The following is a 6,212-nucleotide window of genomic DNA, read 5'->3' as shown; positions in this document are numbered from 1 at the left end:
CTTCCACGAACACCGCCGAGGTTGTTGTTTGATTCTGGTCGGACCTGAAAGTTCAAGCAAATGCATTTCGGATTTTTGGTAAACAATGAAAAATAATATTTACGCCTACATTTTTTTTATCTGGCACTAAATTTGATTACGCCAGGTCTATTTACGCTGCAGCCAAGATGTTAAAATATTTACCTATGTGTCTTAAAATGTAGCGTCGAGAATCACATCTTCTAAGCTGCGCTAAACAATGTTTCAAATGTGGGACATGTGCTTTGCCTTCACAGTCGAAGGTATTTCTGTGCGATTCTCTTACCCCCTTTTGTATTTATGTGTTCCCGTTGCTGTTTTGTGTTTATTTGTACAGTATATAGTGCGCTACACTGAGAATTTCTCATCCATCTACGAGCATATACATAAAGCTAAAACTCGCTTTATTTTATACCTAACATGTTTGTTGACATTTTAGCGTGGTCCCATTTCTGGCCTGTTCGGCTCAGAGCCAACACGTTCATTGCGTAAACTCTGACTTCAAGCTGCACAAAATTATTCAAGAAAGTAATAGTGAGTTGAACTGCATTTTTAAACAATACTTTGGTGAACACCAAGGCCCATATTCACAAAAAAAAGAAAAAAAAAAGGCTGATACACTATAACTGTCCGTAAAAGCAAATTCTAGCAAATCCGGATGCAGGACATATTGTTATCGAAGGAGCCCAGCCAATGGCGAAGAGGGTTTACGAACGAAAAGCAACCTCAATTGCCATGATTCCCCGGTCCGTTAACTTTTGCACTTGACTGTACATACGGTGCGCAAATAAGTTCTCGGCGCTACAGTCAATCAACTGTAGTCGTACATATATATAGTTGCTGCAAAGGTCTTTTAAATTATAGAGATGTCTAATGCGACGAGCATGGCTTTGGGCGAAAAACAACGATGACCTCAAGTCGCTTTCGTGCTAAGACCTTTTGAAGATTTTCAGCACATGGATGATTGACAGCGGGACCGGCATTGCCGAGATCCAACGCAAAGAATTCTCTTTATTATTATTATTATTATTGAATAGATTTAAGGAGATGTTGACGCACAAGTAAGGCACCGGCTACTCCTTAGCTCTTGAATGGGTCTGACCCACAACATACAGGGTTCAAGATTACTTGTCAAACTACCTTCTCATACAAGCACCGGAACATAAAAAAATACCTGTCAAGCAACGTTTTCGCAGTAACACTACAACGTGAAAAAATACGCGGTACATACAATATACAAGTTTAAAAAAAAATCCACGGCACTGCAGAAGAAAGTCTCGTAAACTTTCTCTTAGCGTTCTCTTAACATCCCCGAAAAGCTGGAGATTGATCTGCCCGTAATTAAACATTCAGGTTGTGCCGATTTTTTCATGTGCGACGACTGTCTGAGAGTTATGGAAAATATCGTATCCGAGGATAAAATAACAAATTTCTTGCTGGCCATGCTTATTAACAGTGGTGGACATTAGAAATTGCATGGTAAATTGTCAATAAGGTTATCAATGAACTTGAATTTACCGGCATTACCCTTTTACGGCTGTCTGAGTGTTATTGAAAATATTGGATCTGAGATAAAATAACAAATTTCTTGCTGGCCATGCTTATTAACCGTGGTGGACATTAGAAATTGCATGGTAAATTGTCAATAAGGTTATCAATGAACTTGAATTTACCGGCATTACCCTTTTACGGCTGTCTGAGTGTTATTGAAAATATTGGATCTGAGATAAAATAACAAATTTCTTGCTGGCCATGCTTATTAACCGTGGTGGACATTAGAAATTGCACGGTAAATTGTCAATAAGGTTATCAATGAACTTGAATTTACCGGCATTACCCTTTTACGGCTGTCTGAGTGTTATTGAAAATATTGGATCTGAGATAAAATAACAAATTTCTTGCTGGCCATGCTTATTAACAGTGGTGGACATTAGAAATTGCACGGTAAATTGTCAATAAGGTTATCAATGAATTTGAATTTACCGGCATTACCCTTTTACGGCTGTCTGAGTGTTATTGAAAATATTGGATCTGAGATAAAATAACAAATTTCTTGCTGGCCATGCTTATTAACAGTGGTGGACATTAGAAATTGCACGGTAAATTGTCAATAAAATTATTAATGAACTTGAATTTACCGACATTACCCTTTTACGGCTGTCTGAGTGTTATTGAAAATATTGGATCTGAGATAAAAAAATGTCACAGTTTCGCCCTAAGGGCGAAGCGATGAATGCGATAGCAACACAGCAATGTCATACGAAGTAAGGTGAGCGGCTTTGGTAGCAATATGAATTGTAGTAAACATGAGCTGATTAAGTAAGCAGGTGTGCTGCGGCGCAAGTAGACCGACATGAAGAGAGACTCGATGACCACGAGAAGGCGCGTGTGAAACGGTGGTGTTGATGAGAAGCGCTTCCCGTGGGCAGCGCGTGCGAAGGGACACACCTGTAGCGCTGCACTGCCGACCCGGGCAGCATTGCATGTGTAGCGTGCGTTAGAAAATGTGGCCCGACTATTACTAACTGATTGAACAAGCGTGGTGTGAGCGCGCACAAACAAACATGAATATATCACACTGAATAACTGCAGACAACGACCGTCAAAACGCTGGCAGCGAGCGGATATATACGCCGCAGCAGCGGGCGAAGGTACGTGCGGTCTATCGCTTCAACGGAAACTGAGCGGCGAATGCGCATAAAGGTCAGAGCCGTGTGGAGATAAGAGACGGTGCGGTGGAACGAACGACGAACGCGGTTGTTGGCAGCGTAGAAGTGCGCCCCCTCCCCCCCCCCCCCCCCCCCCCCCGCTCCTTCCGGCGCTGGCTTCCCGCTTCCTTGCTTGCGCGTGGGAGAGATAAGAGACTGTGCGGACGAGTGACGAGCGCGGTTGTTGGCAGAGAAGTGCCCCCCCCCCCTCCACCCCCCCACCCCCCAGCTACCTCCGGCGCTGGCTTTCGGCTTCCTTGCTTGCGCGTGGGAGATTGAGTGCGTTCGCTCTCCGTGATAGCGCGCGTCCCCGCACGCTGCCTCTGGGGCATACGGCGCGCGGCGAAGATTTTATCTATACGGAACCTCACGGCGACGGCGACGGCGACGGCGACGACGACGCCGACGGCAGAAATCCGGTTCAAGTGTCCATATAATTGCTATCGCAATAATAACAAATTTCTTGCTGGCCATGCTTATTAACAGTGGTGGACATTAGAAATTGCACTGTAAATTGTCAATAAGGTTATCAATGAATTTGAATTTACCGGCATTACCCTTTTACGGCTGTCTGAGTGTTATTGAAAATATTGGATCTGAGATAAAATAACAAATTTCTTGCTGGCCATGCTTATTAACAGTGGTGGACATTAGAAATTGCACGGTAAATTGTCAATAAAATTATTAATGAACTTGAATTTACCGACATTACCCTTTTACGGCTGTCTGAGTTTGTGCGACACGGGGCCCTTCACGCTATCGCGTTAAAAAAAAAAAAGCACCCCTGACAAAAGCGCGATACCGCGAGATGTTCCGACATGGAGCGCTGAATGCTGCCGGCTTGACGACATCCACGCGCCCTCCAGAAGATAACACCGGCCTCCCCCAGCCCACGTTCGTCGCATCCGCTGCCGTTTACGCGCGAAGCCGAACCCTCGTCTCTGCGGAGGCTGCTGCCATCTTTCCGGGAAGGAAAGCCGGCCGTAAGCGCGGCTCACTTCTCCGAATCAACCCGCGCACTCGCGCGAAGAAAGCCGTTCGACGCTCCTCCTCTCCTACTCGGACGCGGCGCTCATACGCGAAGCTGAGAACGCACGGCACACAGGGGAAGCCGCATCTGCGTCGGCAAATGCCTCCCTGCCCGTGCGTACGAGGACGTGGGAGAGACAATTAGTGGTACCTGAAATATTCTTGCATTTTAACAGCGGAGCCGTTTAACCCTTTCAGCCCTGGATTTTTCAGCCCCGAGCGTACAGGGTCGACCACATCTAAGGTGAACACCTCATTAGTATTCAAGCCGGTAAAACTACAGCGTTTATTCTACTTCACGTGTGGAATAATGTTCGTTATACGATGTGTAATCATGGTGTCGATAAACACAATAATGATTTTTCGAATCATGTACTGAACATCAGCTTCTATGATGTCTTGAATATTAATGAGGTGTTCACCTTAGATGTGGTCGGCCCTGTACATGCGAACAGAAAATGTGGGCCGATCTTGGCGGCAGTGCAGAAAGGGTCCAAGCGCGATGGCACATTATTATTACCCCTGTGAACTATGGCGAAACTGAGCCTGGCTAAGTCTGGATAAGCATGGTTGGCACTACTTAAGGTTAGTCAGTCATCGATAGCCAATCAATATCCAATCAATAGCTAATCGATAATCGATCAATAATCAATAAATTACGGCAAATGCTGGGGATGACTTGGTAGTGCTTAGCCAAGCCCGAAAGCTGCAGGACTAGCTAGGTGCCCATCAGCTCCGCTGTCTCTTTAGCATTGCGCCTCCAGTGCAAGCTACGCCAATTATCTATCACTTGGCAACTTTTATTTTATGCACATGTCACAGTTTCAATACAATTACAGAATATTTTACGCATATACAGCGAATAGTTTAGGCCACTATACAGCCAAGTCACATATATATCGTTTGCCATTGAATGTAACACCATTGAATACCTAATACCGTCTGCTGGCACTCTTTGGCCATTATTATCCGTTGCGCCATTGAACCCCATACATCATCGTCGTCGTCATCATCAAGAAGCGCCGCCACCGTAAACTGGCACACAACGCCGGCGGAGAACGCTGCCGCCGAGCGTGACGGCGCGTAGGCGAACGAAGCAGCAGAGAGACGCCGGCTGCCCGACTAACCCAAATAGAACGGGCCCGTCGGAGGGCAATGACGAGGGAACGCGTGTGCGTACATACACCGTGTTTGCTCGTCTGTAAGCAATGCCCCCTCCTTCAGGCGTACTCTACGTGTCTCTGCCAACGTGCGCAAGAAGTACTGCCTACAAAGCATCTCAACAGTGTACCATCACCGTCCGGTCATTCCCAGTCCCTCAAGGACTGGCTCACTCTACTACCACGCGAGGCACCATGGGGAGGCATTCCACGACGATCACTTTCGGCGACAGTATGGCCTCGGCGATAGTACCACCGTCAGGCGCGCGCTGATTGGCTGGTTTGGCAAAATCGGATGACGTAGTGCTCAAACAGCCAATCACGGCGCTCCCGATGGCCAAGTCGCCGAATTGGATCGTCGCAGAATACGTCGCCAGAAGAGCTTGCACGGGTCCTCGGGCCGCGTGTCCAACTAGAGTTACTGTATGCTTTAGTAGCCTCTACAGTAGCTCTACGTCCAAGTGTAGGGCGACACCTGGGGGGGGGGGGGGGGGATGTTATGTAAGCGTCCACCTAGTGAACATGTCCATTTCGTCTGCTGCTAAAGTTCTGGTTGGCTGTGCTGGGGTACGCGTCAGAAGGAGACCGGTGCCCGCAGCCAATCAACAGTTCAGGAGCAGACGAGATGGACAGACGATCCCCATGGTGATTCCCCTCGAGCCCCGGACCGGGGCTCGTTGAATAAAGTTTCTTTCTCTCTATCTCTCTCTCTCTCGCCTGTAAGCGCGCATATGTCACGCATGTGCATGAAGAGCGAGAACACGCTACAGTCGAACTCCCGTTTAATTCGAACCCCGCGGGAACGCTAGATTTGGTCGAATTATCAGAAAGGTCGAATTAACGAACGGCGGCAAAAATGAACGAATTCAAAATTGTTTACATTGCTCGAAGTAGTCTGTTGTGTCTTTGTTTCCTGCTCCCTGAAACGTTACTCGATCAGCGTGAAGTGAAGAAACCCGACACGTTTTACATCCTGCCTCAGCGTGACACGACAGAAAGCAAGCGAGAACAGAAGTTGAGTAAGGAACGTCGGCCTCTAAAAGATGAAAATAATTTTAAATGAACGCAGCTTCACGCCTATATAGGCAAACGGTAGCACCTGTATGCTCAATTTCTTGCGTTTTCAAGCCCTTAACACCAGCATACGTCCATGAGGGGGCGTCGGTCGTGGTCGAATTAACCGAAGCGACATGCTTCCGTGTTCTAACTAAACGAACTTTCGTATATAGCATTGTACGCTTTTTTGCCGGTACTTTACTGTGCTTTCGAATTAGGCGATCACTGGAATTAACCGGAG

The sequence above is a fragment of the Dermacentor silvarum genome, chromosome 5 (assembly GCF_013339745.2).
Source record: "Dermacentor silvarum isolate Dsil-2018 chromosome 5, BIME_Dsil_1.4, whole genome shotgun sequence".
NCBI lineage: Eukaryota > Metazoa > Arthropoda > Arachnida > Ixodida > Ixodidae > Dermacentor > Dermacentor silvarum.
The sequence above is the reverse complement of the archived record's forward strand: the minus strand, read 5'-3'. Positions refer to the sequence as shown.